Below are 23,032 nucleotides of genomic sequence, written 5' to 3'. Positions count from 1 at the left end.
CACATAGATTTGGTCTTCTTCCTTGATCAATGGCATCAAATAAACAAACAGTATTGTTATTGATTATTATATTAAGTAAATATCAGGAAAGGTATTAGTATTGATTATTACATTAGATAAATGTGCAGAGTGGTGGCATTATTGATTTTTATATTCAACAAATATGGGAATGGACAAAACTCATACTTCAGCCAGCCTATCTTAAAATGACTTACGGTTTTGAGTACAATTCTAGGACAGGGAGTTACTTTATGATGAATGTTTTAGAAAATCTGAGAACTTTCCTCATCAGATTTCCATTAAAAATGAAAGCAATTAGGGACACATATGTATCTGACTATAAAACAGGCATAGAGATGGCAGCATTGTTGTCAGCAACAAAGACCCATGGGATCTATCAAATACCAAATGTTGAACAGAGCCCCTTGAAGATACGGGACAAATTAAAGAAATCAAGCTGAGAGATGGAATACAATTGCAAAGGGCAGGCAAATTTTAATTATGTGCAAAATGTAAGCAAGGTTATCTGTAATTGGAGGCCCACAGTTTTGTACGTCTTAGGTTGAGAAATGGTAGCTAGATATGGTGGGTGAAGAGATCCTTTATCTTCACATGCTTGTGGGTAAAGGGATTATTCGGTTTTTGGCTATGGGACAGGATGACATGGTTGTTTTTTAAACTTGTCTTTTTGAAAAATTCAAGAAAGTAAAATTATTGATTTTAACTAATCATTCTCAATGTTAGATTAGAAGGACCTATAGAAAAACTGAGGGAAAGATAAGGAAAGGGGAGCAGAATTGGTGGGAAGGTATTGAGAATCCCAACGCACAGGTTGAGAAGAATCTGAGGAAGGGGTCCTGCAGGGAGGGAGACACAAAAGAAAGACAGTTCATGTACCCAACACTGGCAAGAATTAAAGACACCATTGAAGCTTAAATGTAGACAGCTAGTAAGGTATGTATCACATTATATTATGATTTTGGGGGGAGTAGTTTATTTCTGTCACATGACTGAGTTCTTTGATCTAGGGACAATGCCCATTTAACCTTGAGTCCTATAATAGACATTTGTGGGTTTTGCTTGCCCAGCTTTCATTTGCCCTGTTTTCTGGTATTGTAATCTATGTCCTGGAGAATCATCCCTCCCTCCATCTCAATACATTTGGTTCACGTAGATTTACTAAATCCTTGACTTCCTAGGATAGGATGTGACCCAGACCTGGTCAGTCAGAATAATAGTTCCCCTGGTCAGAGTGATTGTTCCAGGAACAAAAGCATGACTAAACCTGTCCGTCAATTTTAGGACATTTGTTGGAACTGCTGAGGAGGAAGAAGCTTTTTTTCTTTTCTTCTGGATTTGAATTTGGGAGGATATAAGTCACATCAAACTTCCTTCCACAGACTGAAGACAATATACAAAAAGTAGAGTTGGGATCTGGGGAGAGAGAAAAAGAGGGAAAGAAAGAAGTGGAAAGAAAGAGAGATAGATTTATTGTTTGAGCACTTAGACTAGCCCATACTTGAAGCCAAACTCCTGGACTTTTCAGTTATACAAATCAAGAAATCTCTTTTGTTTAAGCCATTTTGAGCTTTTTCAGTTGACTTTCTATTCCTCTTAACCAAAAGCATAATTAATGTAGATCTCCTACATAAGCATAGTCCTAGAATATTATGCTTACTCAACATTTGTTGACTGAGTGCATGAATACATGAATAAATTTCACCTGCCAAAGTTCATGCTAATTAATGGTTGATCCAGGATGAAAACCTGCATTGGCTGGCACCTAACTTATGACAGCTTCCACGACTCTACCTGATCTCTCCTTTCCTGTCCCATAACACCATGTACACACTGCTGTCAGAGCACTTATTGAATTATATTCAAATTGTTTGCCTATCTTTGCCACTAGACTGAGCTCTTTGAGGATAGAAGTGGAAGTTTTCACTTCTGTATTCAGAGGCTCAGTGGTGGATGTATTGCTTTCTTGTCCAGCTGGAGTGGACCAGCCTCAGTTCTCATTTATACCTCAGGCCTTTGCACTTGGCTGTTGCCTTGTCTAGAGTACATCCTCTATCCCCAACTGCATTTGATTGGCTCTTGTCATTCAGGTCTCAGCTCAGGTCTTTGCTGACTACCCCCCATCTAATGGGGGGTGGTTTCTTTAGAAACTATGGTAGGCAGAGTGAAGACAGTGTCTTCACATTGTCATACTGAATTTTCTTCAGATCCCTTTTCTAATGTATTCATGTGTTTGCAGTCCACCTTCCATGACAGCAGGGTTCTCATTTGACTTGCTCATCGCTATACCCCCAGCACATAGAACAGTGCCTAGTGCAGAGGTGGCACTCAATAAATATTTGTGTGATGGACAAACCAGGTACTTACTGTTAGTAGAGAAGATAACTCTGAATCAGAATAAAGTAAAAGAGAAGCTTAAAAGCATACCTAAAAACTTTCTGTAACAAAGGAGAGGGCCTTCAGGACATATTAATTATGTTGCTTGGGATGCAAGAACACTGAAGAAAGGTTAAGCTGACGATATGTTGTAAACAATAGCTAAGGTCTTCTGACTCTGAAATTCTTGATTACGTTATTGCCTATTTTATATATTTCTTTCAGTATAGTATTTGGAAGAGTAATATTTAGGAGGAAAAATTTTTTGGCCACTCACATAAAGATCTTCACCACGCTAGCAAATCCTTTGCTTGGGCTGTGGGCAATCCGACCCAAATGAGAAGCAGGTGGTGAATTAATTGTGTGATTTGCATTTCTGAGGGGGTGTATGTGCAGAGTTTTGCTTATACTGATCTAGAATTCTTTGTATTCAAATTTGCTTATATTTAAAGAAATAAAAGCCGAGATATTGGCCCGCTTTTGTCATAGTTGTAGTATAATCCACCGTAAAAATCACAATGTAATTTCATTTTTCCCTTGGTTTAATGCCACTAAAGAAGCCAGCTCTAAGTCTGAGGAAACAAATCTACTTTTAAGCATACCTGCATGCAAATGGGCTCTGGAGTTGGCTTATCCTTTTACATAATAAATTAGAGAATTCTCTCTTTCAGTGCAATAGATGTATAGATTAATATACCAAGACGAGGCATATGGATACGTGGAATCAATGGAAGCCTGGTTAGAGATGACAAAGAGTTTCATGCTCGAGTGCTTTGCAGCCTAATTCAATAAAACAAAATGAAAGGCAAATGCTTGAGGAGCCGAAGAGAGGATCCTTATGAAAATATTAAAACTTCTGTGCAAAGAAAGTCACACATTCTCCTTTGATTTTGCTCTTAACGTTGCAATATAACGAATGGGCCTCTTTTTTGGGGGGGGGGAGGAGCTTTGTGATTTTTAATAAAGCAACCAAAAGGAACCATTTCGAGTGTAGAAACCTACTCTTTGGTCTTTAACTGAAAAGTTAAACACACTGAAATAAAAACTAGATTTTTTCCCCCCATCAATTTGCAAAACTAAAGTAGAATTCAAACTGAAATGGCAACAGCGTGAAAAGCTATTTACGTGTCTGCAACCGTCTCTGATTCCATCCATTTGTTTTCCAGTCTTTGTTGTGATTCTGTGTTTCTCATGGATCTCCAGAGAGTTGCCGGCTTGAGGAGAGAATATCAATAGCCTGCATGCCCTCTAGGATATGCTTCCCTGCGACAATCACAGTGTTTCTGTGGATCAGATCTTCTATTTCTTTTAATAACTGTAGTAGAACAACAAAAATTGTTCATTTTGGGGACACATAAAAATCAACAAAGCAATAATGTCTAAGTAAGGGTATAATTTTGCTTCCTTTTTGTGTGATAAGCTCAAAGGCAAAAAGTAAGAATCAATTGGTGTTTTTTCAGGTATTTCATAAATCCATAATTATATCACATGCATTTAAAAAATGAAGCAAAGAGCTAACAAATTGAACAGAACTTGTCAAATAGAATGTGGCCCAGCACAGTGAAAAATAAATACTGGATTTTCTAACTGGGTCTGGATGGTCTGGTTTCTGATTGGAGTCCTGTCAGGAGACAGACAGGTCACCTCTGATCAAGTCCCTAATTCCTCTGAACTCCATATTTCATATCCATGAAATGGGAATAACAATACGTGCTTGTCTCACCTCACAGGGCTGATGAAATATAAAATGACATGTATGCAAGTGTTCAGAAAATATTGGGATGCTGTATTAATATAATGTGTTATTAAATTGTTAGAGGAGACGTAGTTTTCTTTAATATTCATACTATTGTCTAGGAACTGTCCAGAACATCCTACAGTGTTTGTAAGAGAAGGGTCCTTGCTTTCCAGATGTTCATTTTGTGTTCTAAAATACTTGCATGTATATGTATGTGAACGTTTATATTTTTCTGCTTTTTCCCTCTTTCTAACTTTCTAATCCCCATAGCCCTCCTGGCTTACTCCTGCTTATCATTGAAAATTCATTTCAGTGTTACTTCCTTCAAGAAACCTTCCCCTGGGGGCACCTGGGTGGCTCAGTCAGTTAATTGTCCGACTTTGGCGCAGGTCATGATCTCACGGGTTCGTGAGTTTAAGCCCTGCATTTGAGCCCCTGCTGTCAGCACAGAGCCCACTTTGGATCCTCTGTCCCCTCCTCTCCCCGCCTTTCCCTGACTCATGTGCTGGCACACACACTCTCTCTCTCTTTCTCTCTCTCAAAAATAGATAAACATTAAAAAAAAAAAGAAACCTTTCCCCATCCCAAGGCTGGGGTGGTGCCCCACTACTGTGCTTTCAAAAACCCTTTAGTTTATCTTACACTGTATTTTCCACATATGTTTATGATTACTTTTCTGTCTCTTCTCTTGGATTGTGAGAATCTTGAGAGTGAACTCAAAACATGTGTTTTCATCATGTGAGTTCCCAATGCTTACCAGTGTTTTCACATAGTAGGCACTCAGATTTTGTTGTATTAGTAATTGCTGGTCTTACCATATACATGTGAAAGTACAAATGCTCCTATTCCAACGTGATGAGCCAGGGACCAAATAGATTTATCTATTGCCATAGTAAACTGAGTTCATTTTCTTTAGAAACTGTGATGGGCAGAATGGTTCCCCTGAGAATGTCCACATCCTAATCATGAAACCTGTGAGCACATTATGTAACGTGGTGGAAGGGATTTTGCAGGTGTGTTAAGGTTACATACCTTAAGGTAGGGGGATCATCCTGGATTATTTGCATGACCCCAATCTAATCCTATGAATCCTTGAAAGCAGAGAAGTTTCTTTGGCTGGAGGTAGAAGAGAAGCAGCAGAAGGAGAAATCAGTGAGAGTCCAAGGGCGAGAAGGACTTACACTGTTGCTGACCCTGAGATGAAGGGGGCTTTGTGCAAAGAACCAAGGGAGATCTATAGGGGCTGGGAAAGGTTTCTGGTTGACAGTCTGCAAGGAAGTGGGGACCTCAGCCCCACATCCACAAGGGACTGAATTCTACCAACCAAGTGAATGCATCCAGAAGCAGATTCTCTTCCAGAGTCTCCAGATAAACGGGTTGGCCTACACCCGACTTCAGCCTTTTGAGACCCACAGCTGAGAAAGCAGTCTAATCTACTTGGACTTCTGACCTACAGAACTGTGAGATAATAAATTTGTGTTGTTAAAAATCACAATATTTGTGGTAGTTGGTTAGGGTAGCAGTTAAAAATAGAAAAATTAATTTACTAGCTCCAAAAGGTCAGATTTTGGAAATCTATCATAAAGGTGGAATGGTTTGGGTCTGCAAGAGATGATGTACATCCCCACAGAAAAGGTGCCCGGAGTTGATTCTTTGGAATGGCGACAGCAGCAGAGGTGGGTTCCAGGATTGGCCTGTGTTGCCACACCTGCCAAGTCCAGTACAGGCCAATCCAGGTGCTCCTGGAGATTTACTTAATTTCTTCCAGATTTGAAGCTGGTTGCAAGTTTGATTGGGTTGGCCAAGGCAGAGCAAGAGAGGTTGGAGAAATAGCAAAAGCTAGTTTGGAAATCCTTTTCCCTCATAATTATGAATTATGATGATATTTCTTTCCTGTCTGTTAACTTCTAGAATTCCTCTTAAGAAATCTAATGTTGTTCTGATTCTTAATTCTTTATACATGTTACTTTTTTGCTCTGTGAAGGTTCTTTTGATCTTTTCTTCATCCCTGATATTCTGAAATTTAAAATGATGTACCTTGGAGTTGTTTCTTATTGTTTATTATGCTGGATACTCAATAGGCCCTTTTCAAAATTTTTTTCAGTTCTGAAAAAACTGAAAATTTTTCAGTTTCAGGGGGAGGATTCTTTGTGGAACTCTTACTGATAAAATATTAGAATACTAGATTGATTATGCAGATTTCTTGTCTTATTTTCCCTTTATTTGTTTATGTATCTATTTATTTTCTAATTTCTTCAACTTTGACTTCCAATTTTTCTATTTAAATTTAAAAGTTTCTGGTGTCATTTTTTAAATTAAAAGATTTTTTCTTGTTTACATGTATATTTCTTTTATTATTATTATTTTTTAAGTTTACTTATTTATTTTGAGAGATAAAGAGAGAGATGGGGCAGAAAGAGAGGGAGAGAGGGAATCCCAAGCAGGCTTCATGCTGTCAGTATGGAGCTTGATATGGGGCTCAAACTCACAAACCATGAGCCCAAATCAAGATTTGGATGCTTAACCAACTGAGCCATCTAGGCACCTCTATTTCTTTTTTTTAAAAATATCATTCTTCATTTGTTTCTGGGATGTTATTGTTTTTCTTATTTCTTTGAGAATATTCTAGTTTTTTAAAAATTTTCTTCTGCACATTGTTTCTGTTTTCTCTGAACTGCCTCTCTTCAATTTGTTTTGGTTCCTCTTTTTCACATTACAGACTTTCCTCAAATGTATGGTGCCCTTGGTTGTCAGTTCATATTAAGTTGTAAGGTTTAAAAAAGTTGAGTAATAATTCTGGGGTCTTGGTGGGTTGGGCTGACTGGTCACTTTGATCAGGCAGGACTTGTAGGTCTTTTCTCTGTGGTTCTTCAACCTCTATAATGATGAACACTTGAATTTATGATTGGACCTGTACATCTGAATCATGGCTTTCTGGAAACCATGACTGGAGTATGATCATCCTCTTTATGGTGGTTAATAATCAGATGCTAAAGTCAGACTTACTGATTTTAAAGTTCTGCTGTCACTGCTGGTGGGAATGCAAACTGCTGCAGCCACTCTGGAAAACAGTGTGGAGGTTCCTCAAAAAATTAAAAATAGAACTACCCTACAATCCAGCAATGGCACTACTAGGTATTTATCCAAAGGACAGAGGTATGCTGATTTGAAGGGGCACATGCACCCCAATGTTTATCTTAGCACTAACGACAATAGCCAAAGTGTGGAAAGAGACCAAATGTCCATCGACAGATGAATGGATAAAGAAGATGTGGTGAATATATATATATATAGAGAGAGAGAGAGAAAGAGTATTACTTGGCAATCAAAAAGAATGAAATCTTGCCATTTGCAACAACATGGATGGAACTAAAGTGTATTATGCTAAGCGAAATTAGTCAGAGAAAGACAAATATCATATGACTTCACTCATGAGGATTTTAAGATACGAAACAGATGAACATGAGGGAAGGGAAGCAAAAATAATATAAAAACAAAGAGGGGGACAACACATAAGATACTCTTAAATACAAAGAACAAACAGAGGGGTGCTGGTGGGGTTTTGGGTGGGGAGATGGGCTAAATGGGTAGAGGCATTAAGGAGGACACTTGTTGGGATGAGCACTGGGTGTTATATGTAGGGGATGAATCACTGGATTCTACTCCTGAAATCATTATTGCACTATATGCTAACTAACTTGGATATAAATTTTTAAAAAATCAATAAATTTAAAAAGAAATAAAGTTCTGCTGGGTCACTTTGAGTTGTTTTTACCTGTGCCCTCATTTGTAAAATGAGGGCACTAACAGTATCTACTTTATGGGATAGTTGTTAGGGTTAAGTGATTAATATCTATAAAGTGCCTGAAGTATTTGAAACAATGAGTATTCAGTAAGTTACCCATTTTTATTGTCATTGTTGTCATTGTTATTAATCCAGTGTAATTCCCTGTTGTGCCTCACCCCTCCCTCCGTTGCCGTAGTATGTAGCTAGCTCCTCTGGTTCAGTGTTTCTAGAGTGGTAGCTTCCCACATTGTGACAAAGGGGAGGATGAGAAGAGTTGGGAAGGAGACCTTGGAAATACACCAGTTCCTTATCCTGACTTTTAATCAATTTTCCGGATCTTCATTCCCATGCCTTCTGAGATAACTGGTATCACCAATTCCCATGCCTTTCTGGGAGTTTAGAGGCACAAGCAGGTTTTCTCACCATTGGATTTCCCTCTAGAGACACTTAATTTCCAGATTTCTCTGTCTGCTAACCTACCACCACTCGTCTATTCCACTGTGGTTTCTTGTGTACTATGTCTCTTCTCCTGTTCTCTTTTCCTAGTGGGCTTACACCTTTTGTGTTCCTTTACTAATAGTCTAATTGGGTATGAAAAGGGAATGAAAATCAACTTATGTATTCAATTGGCCATGTTAACTACAAGGCCACTGGCCTCACCATCTATGAAATGAGGGGTTACAGTGGATAAACCTTTAGGCATTTTCCTCCACTAAAAATCTTTGCTCCTTTGTATGGTTTAGATTTAATGTAATTCCCAGCTGATCACAGCTAGGTTCTTTATCACTTATCTCACTCTCAGAATAGTAGTGATTATTTTTGCTTTTGTTGTTTTGAATCTCTTTGAGCAAGAGACCTGTGGTGTAGCAAATTATATCTTGTGTACAAATTAGAGTAAACTGAAAAACACAGGTGACTTTTGTTCCCGTCTGCATCACAAAGACCTTTTCAATACACCTGATTGATTGTAAAGGGAACCCCACAAGCAGATGCAAGCGACTGGGACTCTGCTGATAGTAATTTGGGTGCTATAATATTTATCATGCTGTGCTATTTGGCAAGTAGGAAGCTTTTAAACTTTTTGCTCTTTCAGAAAAAATCCTAAAAGAAGATGATACAAACATTTGAATTAGGAAGAAGTTTCCTTTTTATGGAGAATCACAGAGAATGTCTTGATAAATTGTTGCAAGTCTTGTATTTAAGATGATTCAGGTCATATTTTTGTCACTTGCATCCAGGAGAGTCTTTGACTTATCAAGGACAGTGGAGATGGAGAAGGGTATGTTGTCTTTCTCTCTGCATCTCCACTACATGGCCTGACACTTTGTACTTACAGCCTCACTGTCTGTCACTGTTTGCTGTGGTCACTAGAATTAATGACCAGCTCTTATGTGTTCTATTTTGGAATCCAGGAGAGAAACTTCACAAGATAATATTTTTGAGAGGGGGGTTATAGGGTGTTTGAAATAAATAACAGCCTCCTAGAGTTTGGTGCAATACATTGCATATGGTTTTTGTTTGTTTAAGTGCCATGGCATAGGGGATGGGGATACATTCCTCAGAAAGTTTTCAGTTAAAACAGGATAATATAATGAAAGTGAGGGAGACATTAACAATTTTTTCTCTAATACTCCCCATTACTTTGGACATAAAATCTGATTAAATGTTTGTAGAAAAAGAGATTAATGTATCAATATTGACAATTTTGGGTTCATCAGTGATGAACCCCCCCCCCCCCCCCCCCCCCTAATTTTGTTCGGGTAGAAAGTAGTCATGCTCTTCAGGGACTTTGGGATCTTCCAGGACTCTGGTGTCCCAACTCCAGAACTGAATCCTGATTGGTCTTAGGCATCTATTGTTCTTTTATCTCCTTTGCCATTGATTGGCTTAGGACTGAGCATGGAATGTGATTTTGGCCAGTGAAATATGAGGTAAATCTACAGACTGGCTTTTGGGAAGTTTATCTTTGTTCCTCACAATGGACCCAGAAAAGGGCTTTATGTGTGAATATGATGTTTGGTGCAGCTGCAGCCATTTTGCAGCAATGAGATGTTCTTAAGGACCTCACTGAGGATGGCAGAGTAGAAAGATGAAAAGAACCTGAATATTGATAATGCTGCCAAGCTGCTGCCTTGATTAATCCTGGGACAATATCATCTTTAAACCCTGCATTCAGTGAAATCATAAATTTCCTTATCACTTAAGCCTTTTTTAGCTGGTTTTTCAGTTACTCATAGCTGAAATAATCCTGATACACTAATAAAACAAATTTAATGCTTTAACTCTTTGGACTAAAACTTTTCTTCTATTCTTTCTCCATATGTGAGAAAGGTATGAAGTGAAAAATAAAAATGAAGAATTGCAAATATTAAAGAATAACACAATGTCAGCACCAAAAGAGATTTTAACAAATTATTTAAAAAACACTTGTTGATATAGAATTGTAGATCCTGGGTATAGCAGAGAATAAGAGACACTGTCTCTGCACTTTTGGAGATTATATTCTAGTGGGTCTTAGAGAGTATTTGGTCTAATCTTATTACGTAGAAAGGGACAACTTTTATATCATTCAGTGTTGGTGTAAATTTTTTTTTTGTTACTTAACAAAAGAGGGTAGATCCTATCAGAGGAAAGACTATATACATTTGTGGTTCTTTTCGCTTTTGAACATATAGCTAGCTGTTTTGCTTATCTGACTACCTGAAGGTTTTTGTTATCTAGGGTTTGGCTGGGACTGAGTCTGGGTATAAAGAGAGAAGAGAGCTGAATTTCTGTGCATAATAGAGTAAGAGGAATTTAGAATTAGACTGTGTGTGTGTATGTGTGTGTGCACGTGTGCATGTACATTTGCATGCAATTGACACACACACATGAGAAACACCAAGATGGTCAGTGTCTAAGTGCTAACTGAAATAGAGAGGTCACAAACTCCCTGTGCCATGGTGGCCAAAAGGACTTTTAGGATGAGATGACCAGTATGTAGTTTTAAGTTATTCGCTGTGTCATGCAAGGATATAACTCTTTGACGGTGACCTAGAAAACCTTAGCAAAAGTTTTGCTACACATCCACAGGCATTGTTCCCTTGTTGCTTCAGTGGGGAATCAGGGAGATAAAGGGTTGACCTCAATGCATAGAGCAGAGAACAGGGATTCAGCAGAGGCAGGAAATGGGAGAGAAATCAGCAGATGCAGAAACATATATCTCCTTCTTCCATTTTCCTCTTCCTGGGAATTTTGCAGACATTTTGAAGAGGTCTCTGCACTTAACAATGGGTATGGAATAGGATGTGACCTCTTTAATTTACATCATTTGGGACATCTGCATTAGGGTCTTACTATGCTGGTGGCTGCAGGATTCATCACACGAGTAATTATTCAATTACTGGGAATTGCCTTACCCTGTAGAGAGTAAGCTCCTTGAGGGCAGGGACCATGTCTTTTTTATCAATAAAGTTCATATTGGGTAGTGGTTCGGCCCCTAAAATAAGTATCCAATTAATATTTATTAAATAGTTCTCTCCTAATAGGGAAAAACTATCATCATTTAAATACTCATAGCATTCCTTCTGCCCTCAGCTTGTGGTGCTACTTCCCTGAGGACAACTGTGTTTTGCCAGGCAGGCTCCTGGACCAGCACTTATTGCTTGTGGATGATGGGGGAGACCAGACAAGTTGGGAGAAGCCAGCCAGGTTTACACTGGAAATATCAAAGAACTCCTGACAAGAGAAAAGTAGTGGATACAGACAGTGGGAGGGGAGACAGAGAAGACATTTTGTGGGAGTTGAGTTTGAGAGGTTTGGGGATCTTGGAGAGGGAAAAGAGGGTCTTTGGAGGCAGGTGCAAGGCATATGAATGCACACACAAATATGATTCTTCTGTGGATAAAACTGGAAGGAAAAGCTGGTTTCAGTCAGTTTTGGTGTGTGTTGTGTTACCAGTGTGATCTCTGGACAATTTTAATAGATTTCAGTAAAGATAAAAATTGCTTCTTGGTTAGTTCTGGCTGTATTTCTTTTCTTTTCTTTTTTAAAGATTTTATTTTTAAGCACTCTCTACACCCAACATGGGGCTCAAACTCACAACCCTGAGATCAAGAGTCACATGCTCTACCGACGGCGCCAACCAGATGCTCCCGGCTGCATTTCTTTGAATGAGACTCCAGACTAAGGCTGACTTCTAGGTAAGGAAGGCCAGCCTGGCTTTACATGGCGTACACCCTCATGTAGGAAACTGGGTTTTACACTCTGGTATCCTCCACAGAGCTCCCAGGCACTCAGTAGGGACAGCAAATATTTGTTGCACGGAACTGAAATTGCAGTGATTAATCTAAGATTGCATGCTGTCCAATCTGGTAGCTAAATATGGGCAGAATTAGGACTAAGGCCTAAAATGCGGTATGTTCTTAGATCTTGTTCTTTAGTAGATTTAAAGAACAGTGTTAGAAAATACAGTGTGAGAGAAGGACATTCCATTTTGGGACTATTCCAGAAATATGCATGAGGGTCATTTAGACTGACCTTATTTTCCATTTGAGTTAATCTGTGGGTAGCAAGTCACTCCCTGTTACCAGCCAGATCCTCCTGAGGATCTTAAAATATTCAAATTGGATTTTTTTTCAACCCCCTGAAACTCACAGAAAAGTCACATACTGGGCCAGAGTCTCAGTTCCGCCTCCCTGCTGGAACTCAGTACAACAGTGGCCTTCCTCCTTGTTGGGAATACATGCCTATGCTCTCTCTTTCTGCTGGATTAACTGGATTTAAACTAAATGGAATAAAATGTTTCATTTTTGAGAGTCCACGTTGCATTCTGTGGCTAGGAGAGAAGGCTGTTATTTCAATCTGGTGATAGGTGGGAGCTTCTTGAGAGAAACTAGGATTCCTAGAGTTTGCAAATGTCCTATACAGCTCAGTGCTGCATTCGGGGCAGGGGCGGCTCTGTTCTTACAGAGGCTACTCCCGAGACTTTCAGAGGGCCCGATGCTTCATTTAACAACCTCAGACAGGGGCCTGTGAGAGATCCAGTCCTATTCCTTAGGTGCCTGTTTCCATCTTTCTTACTTGGCACTTCTAGAAGGCTAATGAGAAACTGTCTGTGGCCACGTTAAGGTAGAAGGATAGTGCATTTCTTTTTTGTTCTTGCAGGTATTTTTAAAATCCTGGGCCCGATGCCACCTGTCAGGAAACACACACTCTGACATCTCTCACAAGTGCTGCAGGGAGGAGGCATGATGCCCAACAATGACCCGACAGGAGATGTGATCCCTCTGGAAGCTTCCAGACACTGTGCTCCTCATTGGGCTCAGGTGTTGAGTGTCAAGCAGATGAGCCTGAGGTTATTCAGGACCCTGTCAGGTCATTCAGAGGAACAAAACCACAACAAACTGACCGGAACCCTTGATGTCTGGAAGAAGTTCACTGCCTGTGCCAGCCAGGGGCTGTCCCACCACGTTCTTGTCGGCCTGAAAGAAAAGAAAGGAGGAACTCAGGATTCCAAACTAATGGGCTGGTGTTGGAAGCTGCTTGGGAGTATGAGAAATGCAGATAAAAAGAGGCACTAAGATGCACAGGTATGTATTTGGAGAAGTGGTTATACAGCCTCGGTGTGGAGAGTCCCTGCTGCCAGACGAGCGATGTGGTCTGCGTTTGTATCTTCAGTGTGAAGCTGGCCCAAGGCTCAAGGGACCCATTCACTACACGTGGTCTCCCGCCCATGCACCTGTGGGAATATGTGTGCTTGGGGTTAATGGCTTCGGGGACGTCGCCCGGGTTTACAGTGTGGGCCATGGAATGGCCAGACAAATGCCTCTCATCACAGACTTGGAAGAAATTCTATGAAGAATCTGAAGTTGTCTCAGAAGTTGCTTAAACCTAGATGCCTTGTCTAAATTAAAATATATGGCATGCACACGCACACATGCACACACACATGCACACACACACTTCCCTCAGGGGCAGTGCATCTTTAGTTATTTGTTTTCCATCCATTCCAAAAGGGAAGAGAATATCAGATAGATGGGATGAATCAAATGGGATTATTTTAAAATGCATTCTCCCTCCCCTTCTGCAGGGGATTGAGGAGGATTACATGCAGCTTTTGTGAAATGTCTGTGCTCCTCTCTGGGAAAGGAACTGTAAATGTCAAGTCGTCAGTCTCCGTGACAACAACTCACACAGGTACAGTGCAGACTGGCAGGGAGGGAAGAGCATGGCCAGCCCGTGCACCAGTGTCACCTGCGTTTGTAGAGACCAACGCCCCAGCAGTCCAGTGTAGCCAACAGATGGAGAGGCAAAGACAGTTAGGGACGCGGAATGGATGGGGGGGCCTGGTGACACCCCAGAGATACAAACCACCCCGCAGAGGGAGCGTGCAACAGAAGCAGCAGGCTTAGCAGGTGCAGCCCCCATCACTTCGCCAACCCAAATCCCAGGGGCCTGGTAAGCACTTGGTGTTAACTGAGCTTCTTAAACCCTGATGTGCACGTGAACCACCTGGCGATCTTGTTAAAGTGAAATTTCTGATTCAGTAGATTGAGGGATAGGACCCAACAAGCTACATTTCTACAAAACTCCTGGATGATGCCGATGCTGCTGGCCCAGACACCGTGCCCAAGGTGTGAAGAGAATTTCAGGTCACAGGTGTGCTTCAGGTAGCACAGCTTCAATAGAATCAAATTCTGTACAAAGATATGCAAATACAGTGAAGTCACACTTAACCTCACTAACATTTGGAGGAAATTGTCCAGGTAACTCCTAAATCTTTTGTATTTGAAATGCTTCGTCTGATGAAAAATTCTCTTTCTATAGCTGACAGCTGATGTGGGGCTGTTCAGGTCTATATTAAGATGGCCTAGCAATTCCTCAGCAGACACCAGCTGAGGGAAGGAGTATGCTGGGCGGCAGGGGAGGCGAGCTTGGCAGGCACATTGGCCAAGGACCGTCCATAACATGCACTGCCCACATGTGCATAGTTGGGAGCTGGGTTTTGCAATGGATTCTTCTCTGGTTGAGCGAGAGAAGGGAAATTAACACAGGGCTCTTAAGTTCTCCTTGCTCTCCCTGGTTTCCCAAAAGAAAAAAAAAATTAAATAGGTAGGAAGAAATGGAAAATGACAGGAAGAGAATGAAAGTCAAAAGACTGCTTGGGTTTCTATTTTTACTTTTTATTTTTGAGAGGAGAGAAGAATAAACTCCCAAGGATGAATCAAGAAGAAGAACATTAAAAAAAAAAAACAAAGAAAAGAAATGTGTGATGAAGAGAGGAAGGAAATCTCCTTGGTAGATAAAACAGATTTGCCAAATATATTACATTCATTAAGATTTTTCTTTGCTTATAATGTGTGCTTTTTGGAGGCTTTTCTTAGCATTAACGGACGCTCTGGGAGAGGAGAAAGTTGGCAGAGAGAAGCCTGGCAAATATATAAATAAGCTTTGGAGGCTTCAGAAGTTTCATATCCCACAATAGAACGTTCTCCAGGCTGCACAAACTTTTTCTTACTTAAACAAATGCTTTGAAAGACAAAGATTTCATATCGTCAGTGGAACATTCAGACTAATAATTGCCTTTGTTCTTCCTGCCTTGAAGTCTCAACAGCCAGCAGATTTATGATTCACTTTCGGCAATAAGCTCCTTCAAATAAATATCACTTTCCCAGGCTGCAAATTGAGTTTTTGCAAACACAGAGATCGACTTCACTAAGAGGAACTAAGTTTTCTTGTGGTGTATGTATATATGATTAGGAAACACTGCTTTCTTCCCCTATTCTGTAAAACAGTGGATTAGAAAACTATGTTAAAAAATAGCCGTTTTTAATGCTTGATGTACTATCAGTGAGATTTTGTAGAAACTTTTGTTGGGGGAGCAGGAGGTGGAGTGGGAAGGGGACAGAGGCAGTTTCACTTTTCTCTTAGGTTTGTGGACCTCAGAAATTTTATGTAAAGTCTGAGGTTGTGTTTAAACTGGTTTACTTTGTAGTTGGGGCAAGATAATTTCAAAAATTTTAAAGTAAAAGAAATAATGCAAGCAAGTATAAATGTAAGATTTAAATCGAGGCTTATAGACTCTAACTGTTGGAATCAAGACCCTTTCAGAGCTATCAGCCTTCTCCCAGTGCTCTTTAGCTTCCAGTGCTAACTCAATGGACGTTATTGGATTCCTTAAATATGCCAGGCAGTAGGGGTGCCAAGGGAGGTGAGACATGATGCCGATACCCACATAGATACCTTTAAGAACAAAGTAGAAGAATCAGAGTAAGCTATGGGAGTGCAAAGGATGCCCAACCTGGGGTGTGGAGGAGGATGTCAGGCCCCCAGAGTCTTGTATCACTTTGGAATGTGGCAGTCACCTACATCCTTATCCACATGCATTAAGCCAGATATTAGGCAACCGAGCCTCTTTTAGTAGACTGATGACACCGTTTCTTTGGCCTGTCCCCATGACACTGCTCCTAGTTCTATCTGGATTTCATTCTCTGTCCCTTCCCCAGTTTGAACTTTGTGTGGTACCTGCTGCCTTAATGATAATGATCCTTTCTGGAGAACTTAAAAGTGCCAGACATCATGGTGCTAGCCACTTTCAAATATATTATTTTCCTGATACAGGTGTTATTGCCATATTATAGAGGAGGAAATGGAAATTGACAAAATTTAACCAAATCGCTCAAGATCACACAACTGGTAGTTGCTGGGACATGGATTAATTAATTTATTATTATTATTTTTTAATGTAAGCTCTACACCTAACAGAGATCTTAAACTCATGACCCCAAGATCAAGAGTCACATGCTGTACCAACTGAGCCAGCCAGGTGCCCCTACAACATGGATTTAAACTCAAGTCTGTCTGATCCAGAACCTGTAGTTTTTTTTTTTTTTAATTTTTTTTTTAACGTTTATTTATTTTTGAGACAGAGAGAGACAGAGCATGAATGGGGGAGGGGCAGAGAGAGAGGGAGACACAGAATCGGAAGCAGGCTCCAGGCTCTGAGCCATCAGCCCAGAGCCCGACGCGGGGCTCGAACTCACAGACCGCGAGATCGTGACCTGAGCTGAAGTCGGACGCTTAACCGACTGCGCCACCCAGGCGCCCCAAGAACCTGTAGTTTTGACCATTAGTAACAACAATAACAGTTTAACACTTTCTGGACTTTATGTGCCAGGCACATAGTTCTTATTATGATTTAATTTGCTTAATCTTCACATGAATCCTGTGAGAGTATCAGTGTTTTTATTATTTCTATCTTACAAATGAGGAAATGAGGCTCATCTGTGACTAACTTGTCCAAAGTCACACAGCTGGTAAGGCAGGGAGCCTGGATCAAAGCTCAGGTAGGCTGGCTCCAGAACCAGTACCCTTACCCACTATGTTCCCCTACCTATGTGCCCAGACCCTACATGGGTCTATTCCCTTCTTTAAGTTCTGAATAGAGACTTTAGTTCCCCTACGTGGACTTTTCAACTTGTTTCCTTCCTTTGATATGTTAGACCCATCATCACATCTACAATTTCTAGTCTAAGTATCTGTGTCTGTTTCTTCACTTTTCCTCGAACAGGTACTGCACATCTTTGTGTTCCAGGCACTGTACTGTGCAGTTGGGAGCTGCAGATCAATACCCAGAAATATTTATTTAGAGGAATGATGGACCCTTTTCTGGAGCCAATCACAATCCAGTGGGGAGACAGACAAGTCAGCAAAGCGTTCCAGTGCCGTATAACAAACGCTGTGATGGAGGAAAGTGTGAGTGCTCAGGTAACCTCAGAGAAGGGAGGGCCTAACTCTGGGCAAGGTGAGGCGACCCTTCACAAGAGGCATTATTTAAAAAGAATCTTTAAAAAGCAGGAGTTGATGAGGCAAATGAGGGAAGGAGAAACAGATCTTAATTTAAGTCAGAGTTTTCTTACCTTCTTGCATTGTAGGGTTGGAAGATGTTAGTGGCTTGTTGGTACCTCAGGAATCAATATGTATAAAAGGCTGCATAATAATAATAGATAATACTTGTTAAGAGCCTTCGAGAGGCCAGGCAAAGTTTTGATCTTTACATGCATTATCTAGTCCAATCCTCACGGCCACACTTTGACATAGATGCCATTACTATTTCCAGGTTCCACACAGGACTCACGGGGTCCCGGGTAAGGAAAAGATTCCTTTTGCATTGATTCTGCTCTGGTTCCAGGAAAGGGATGGAGACATTTCTTAGGCATTGTCCACAGACCAACAAAACTTGATGGACTAGGGGCTTGTTTAAAATGCAGATGCTGGACTGAGAACAACAGAATCAGAATCACTCTTCCGTGCTCTGCTGGTGATTTGGGAGCACACCAAACACTGAACTATGCCCCTAGGTGGTGAGCACTGAGCATGTGGGAAAATCTGTTTCCTAGTGAACTTCTTTGTGATCTCATTGGCCATTTACTAAAAGAACCGGCTCAGAGAGTTCTAGAGGGGCTGGTATTTCCCTAGGAGATGGAGTTTCCCTATCCCCTTTAGTCTTACATATATATTCCAAAGAAGATATTATGTATTTTTAGAAATTTTTTGGATATGATTCCTGGCATTGCAACAATAATTTCCAGAAACTGAAGATATGTTTCAACAGATGCTAAGGATACATTGCTCTTTTCATAAGAGAACTGGCTCATTCAGTGATGTTGAAAAATCAGATGATTTTTCTCTTTAGCTCACATCAGGAGCTGGTGGTTATATCAAGAGGGTTTTAGTCTTCATGGTTGATTGGAATGTTCAAGCACGGAGGGTACTTGTCTGTCTCTCCCCTCTCAATGGGAGGAAGATCATGAAGGAGAGACTATTGATAAGAGGAAAGTACAGCTCTCCAGTGGTGGAGACCGTAGTCTCTTCTCTCAAACATAATCAGTTTCTCTTATTTTAAAGGACGTAGAGGTTATGGACTTTGGGATCATACAACAGCAAAGATGGGCTAAATGAGTATACAGTTCAGTGTTATTAAGTACATTCGTATTGTTACCACAATAATAGAAAAAGTAAAAAAAAATGGGCTAAATGAATCAAATCTCCAGTTTTTTTTAGTTCATGGTAGCTGAGCCCTTGACAATTCAAACTGTTACAATTATGAACATTCAATGCACGTGAAGAGTTGGGATGTGATATAAAGGCACAAGGGATTAACAAAGGACTGTTAAATTCTCTGCATCTCCCTCTTTTCCAAAGCACCATGTGGAAACAGGTGCATGAGATGGTCTCTTTGATGACTATTTAAGTGCAGTTTTCACTACTGTATTCAGGTTTCCAATAACCATTTACAGAAGAACAGGATCTTAATTCCTAACAGGTTTTCATGTATTCAGTCTGACTCTGAATCTAATTTATACAGGTTGGAGAGATTTGGAGGAACAGAGAATGAGATGCCAAATGTAAGAATATGCTTTATTTGTAAATGTTCATCCATCTGTTTAGTACTGACTGTAAAACCACAATGAGATAAACAATAATAGATGAGCAAAATAGGGCCTTGTGTTCACAATCATTCTGTCTAGCATGTGATCAAATAAGCATAATTTGCTTTGCAGAATGGTTGTCAGGTTAAAGTGCTGCACTTGCTGTGGGAGGGCTTTGAAAAGTGTAGATGGGCAGTTTGCTGTCAGGGCTAGAGAGAGACTGGAGAATGGCAGTGGAAAATGTTTTGCAGTGATAAAGAATTCATTCAACAACCATTTATTTAATGGGTATGTACTGTGAGCTAATAGCCTGTATTAAAGCTTGAAATAATATAAGAAGATAAGTATAATTTCAATTGTATTGGAATATACAATCCTCAAGACAGAGAAAATTAATTCAAGGATTGTAATAAGACTTGATAACTGCTATGTTTATGCTGTATAACAAACCACCCCCAAAATCAGTGGCTTAGAACGGTAATCATTTGTCATTTCTCAGTATCTGCAGATTGGCTGGCCTAGGCTGAGCAGCTCTTCAGGTCTTTTCTGGACTTGCTAACATGTCCATGGGTCACCTGGGGAACAGATGATCTAGTCTGGGCTTGGTTGATGAAGATTCTCTGGGTAGCTCTGCTCTGTGTATCTCTTATCCTCACCCTGGGATCAGCATATGGCAACAGTGATGAAGGCAAGTGGAAATACACAAGACCTCTTAAGGCCTATGAGCAGAACTGGCACATGTTACCTCTGCCTCAATCTATTGGCCAAAGAAAGGCACAAAGAAAGGAGTTGTTCTGGGCAGGAGAAACAGCCAGTGTGTAGTTCTAGAGGCATGGCAGGTTTGAGGGACTGAAAGAAGGCCAGAGTGGATGGATAGAAGAGAACAATGGTGGGAAGAAATGAGAAAGGTAGGATCAGATAGGGAAAAGTCTTATCCACCATATTAATAACTGACTTTGGAGTTTCTCTGAAGGGCCTTCAGAGCCAGTGAGGGGTTTCGATATTATGGTTATTATTTGCCAGTCGTCATTGACCCCTAGTCTAGATTTAAGGGGGAATGTCCTTCCTCCAGTTTGCAATCGCATAAGCAACAAAGTGCACCTTCCCCAATATTTTGATTAGATTTTCCCATTATTTGTCCAATATATTTCCATTCCCTTAGGACCTCTGATTAATGTCTCTGAGCATTCCCACTTTGTTTTAATTAGTGCAAATATTTTAAGTTCAGCATATTAATTCCTCTTGCAGGAAAAGCATTCTGTTTGAGAATCATCATAAATCATTAAAAAAATGAATTGGCTAGTGAGAGAAAGGCCATTTCCCAGCAAATACTGGCAGTCTATTTTGTTAAGGGGTGAAACTCTAGGTGCTGGAAATAGCTTCTGACCTGCTCAGACCTTTGACCCGTTCAAAGCAAAGAAGTATCTTTCTTCTTCTGTCATTCCTCAGGGTCTTTAATCCTTTGAAGTATTTTAAGGAGGCATCATGGCAGAACTAGAAGAACTGGCTTTTACTCTCAACATTGCTCCTGACTGCTTGGGTGACCTTGGGTAACTCACTTATTTCCATTGGATTTCAACATTTTTGTTCATAAAAGGGGTGTGTAAATGTTCCCCCAGAATCTTTCCAGTTCTAAAATTCTCCAATTTTTGGGTTATGCTCTGAGCATAATGGTAATACCACGAACGGAGATTTATAGTTTTCAGTTCCAGAGACTGCCTGAAGTACCCTTTGCATTGTACAAAGTCAAGAGTTGGGAAGATGCATTAAAGATGAAGGAGAAGGAAGTCAGGAAAAGGACACTTGCATGCATGTAGGCAATAAATGAATTTGTTATGAGTTAAGACATCTACCAAGAAGCATTAATGAGAACAGCGGTGGCTGCTTGATCACCTGTGTGCCAGATTAAGGGCAGTATTATATAATACACTAGCAACTAGAATTATGCTAAGAATCCTGTGGTTTTTATTTATTTAGTTATTTGTTTTACTATTTTGTATGTATCCTTTACCTTAACTCTTGAGATTCATGGCTATATAATTTTATCTGAATATTTTCTAATTTCAACGATTCGTTGACTAGCAAGGAAAGCACCCCACCTCCAGCCAAGATCCATGAGTGTTGCGGCTACCATGAGTCAAATTCAATTTCAAAATTTAAATTTACATTGAGGCTAAACTTATTTGGTCTCCTGGAGAGCAGCTGTATCAGGGAGTCTCTTGGTTCAGTATTTGATGTGCTTGTAATTGCTGTTTACTTACCCCCATCTCCAAGACACAAGAATTTTCTCAGAAGTGAGCGTGAAAGGGAAACAGATCTTGCTTCTCTGCTGTCTTTCCAATACTCCCCAGCACACTGATGGGGGCATCTACAGCTCAGATAGTTAGAATTTCCCAGAGCAACACAAGCACTCAATCCCAAAGATAAATCTCAAGCATTCTAAAGGTATCCTAGCACTTTAAAAGCCAAGCTAGTTATTTCCCAGGGAAGGGTTTGGCTGGTGTTGATTATAGAAATAAATCTGCACTTCATTTTTAGCCCAGTGGCCCATTACAGCTCGCTTCAGAGTCTAAACCCCCAAGAATAACGAGAGTCATTTTATGGGAATGAGAGATTATAAATCACTGACTTTGTCAGTTCAGTGTTTCCTTCGGCATTTTTTTTTCTCTGAGAGTTGTGCAGACAGCAGCCCCAGAGACCACCCCTTTGAGAAGCTTCACCTGCTTTTTGTTGGCTTTTGACTGAAGCCTCAAGTTGGCCCTGGCCTTGTCCCAGGGCCACCTGTTAGTCTCAAATAGAGAGGTGATTGAGAAAACATTCATTTTTAGTGTGTATATAGTTTCGGAAGGTTTGACTCCTGTTTTCCAAGTAAGTTTCCTCCCAAACTTACTGAAAACAGAACATTGCTTTGGAATGCAAACCTCAGGCAAACAAGGGCTTAAGCAAAATCTATGCTGTGTCTGCAGAATTCTGACCGAAAGGAGTGCATCCAAGGGTCTGTTCATAAAGCAACACCCGCAGTAGCAAAGTGAACCATTCAGGATCTGGGACATGCTCAGGAAAGGGAGTGGTTCGAGTCTGAGGTCTTCAAGCTGAGTGCATGTGAAAAGAAAAAAATAGCATATCAATTCCTATTTTTATGTCCCTTTGGTATCAGTTTAAACATACAGTGTATCAACGGTCCTTTATGTATAGAAGTAATTTATACATATGGTCTGTGCTTTAATTTTTTTTTTTTTAAGATTTGAATTTTAAGGAATCTCTACACCCAACTTGGTCTCAAACTCAGAACCTCGAGCTCAAGAATCATATGTTCTACCAACTGGGCTAGCCAGGCACCCCTAAATTTTTTTACCCATAGAGTGCATGATCAGAAAAATTTGGAAACAACTAATTAGTGCAGTCATCTTTCTTAGTGAGTACCAGTTAACAAGATTCACTTTTAATGCAATGCCTCACATAGCCGTTTGTTTTATTTCTTTAGTCCTAAATATTATTTGACCAGCCAAACAAACTGAAAAGCTTTGAGGCATAGAGGGAAAGAGTGAGGGAGGGAGGCTGAGAGGGTGGGAAGAGGAGGCAGGGAGAGGTGGAAGAGGAGACAGAGGGTGGCATGTAGTCCATGACCTTGAAGTTCCCTTCCAGCCCTGAGGTTTAGTGGCCATAGGTTCTGTCTCCATTTGCCAGCCACCTCTGGGTGCA

At 40.3% G+C, this 23,032-nt stretch overlaps 1 long non-coding RNA gene across 2 annotated transcripts; it reads right to left on the bottom strand.

Moving 5' to 3' along the window:
• Window positions 1-547: 547 nt before the first annotated feature.
• Window positions 548-18,259, bottom strand: LOC122223717. Of its 2 annotated transcripts, XR_006204431.1 has the most exons (5): window positions 17,819-18,259; window positions 13,309-13,381; window positions 5,165-5,248; window positions 3,520-3,709; window positions 548-1,434 (listed from the first exon to the last, which is right to left on the bottom strand). It is a non-coding gene; the product is annotated as an uncharacterized LOC122223717 (long non-coding RNA). The 2 variants fall into 2 exon arrangements; XR_006204430.1 differs by lacking the exon at window positions 548-1,434 and having other exon boundaries at window positions 2,956-3,709.
• Between the last annotated feature and the right edge of the window lie 4,773 nt (window positions 18,260-23,032).

This window comes from Panthera leo, chromosome B4, assembly GCF_018350215.1.
Source record: "Panthera leo isolate Ple1 chromosome B4, P.leo_Ple1_pat1.1, whole genome shotgun sequence".
Classification (NCBI taxonomy): Eukaryota; Metazoa; Chordata; class Mammalia; order Carnivora; family Felidae; genus Panthera; species Panthera leo.
This window is presented reverse-complemented; position numbering and strand designations above follow the sequence as displayed.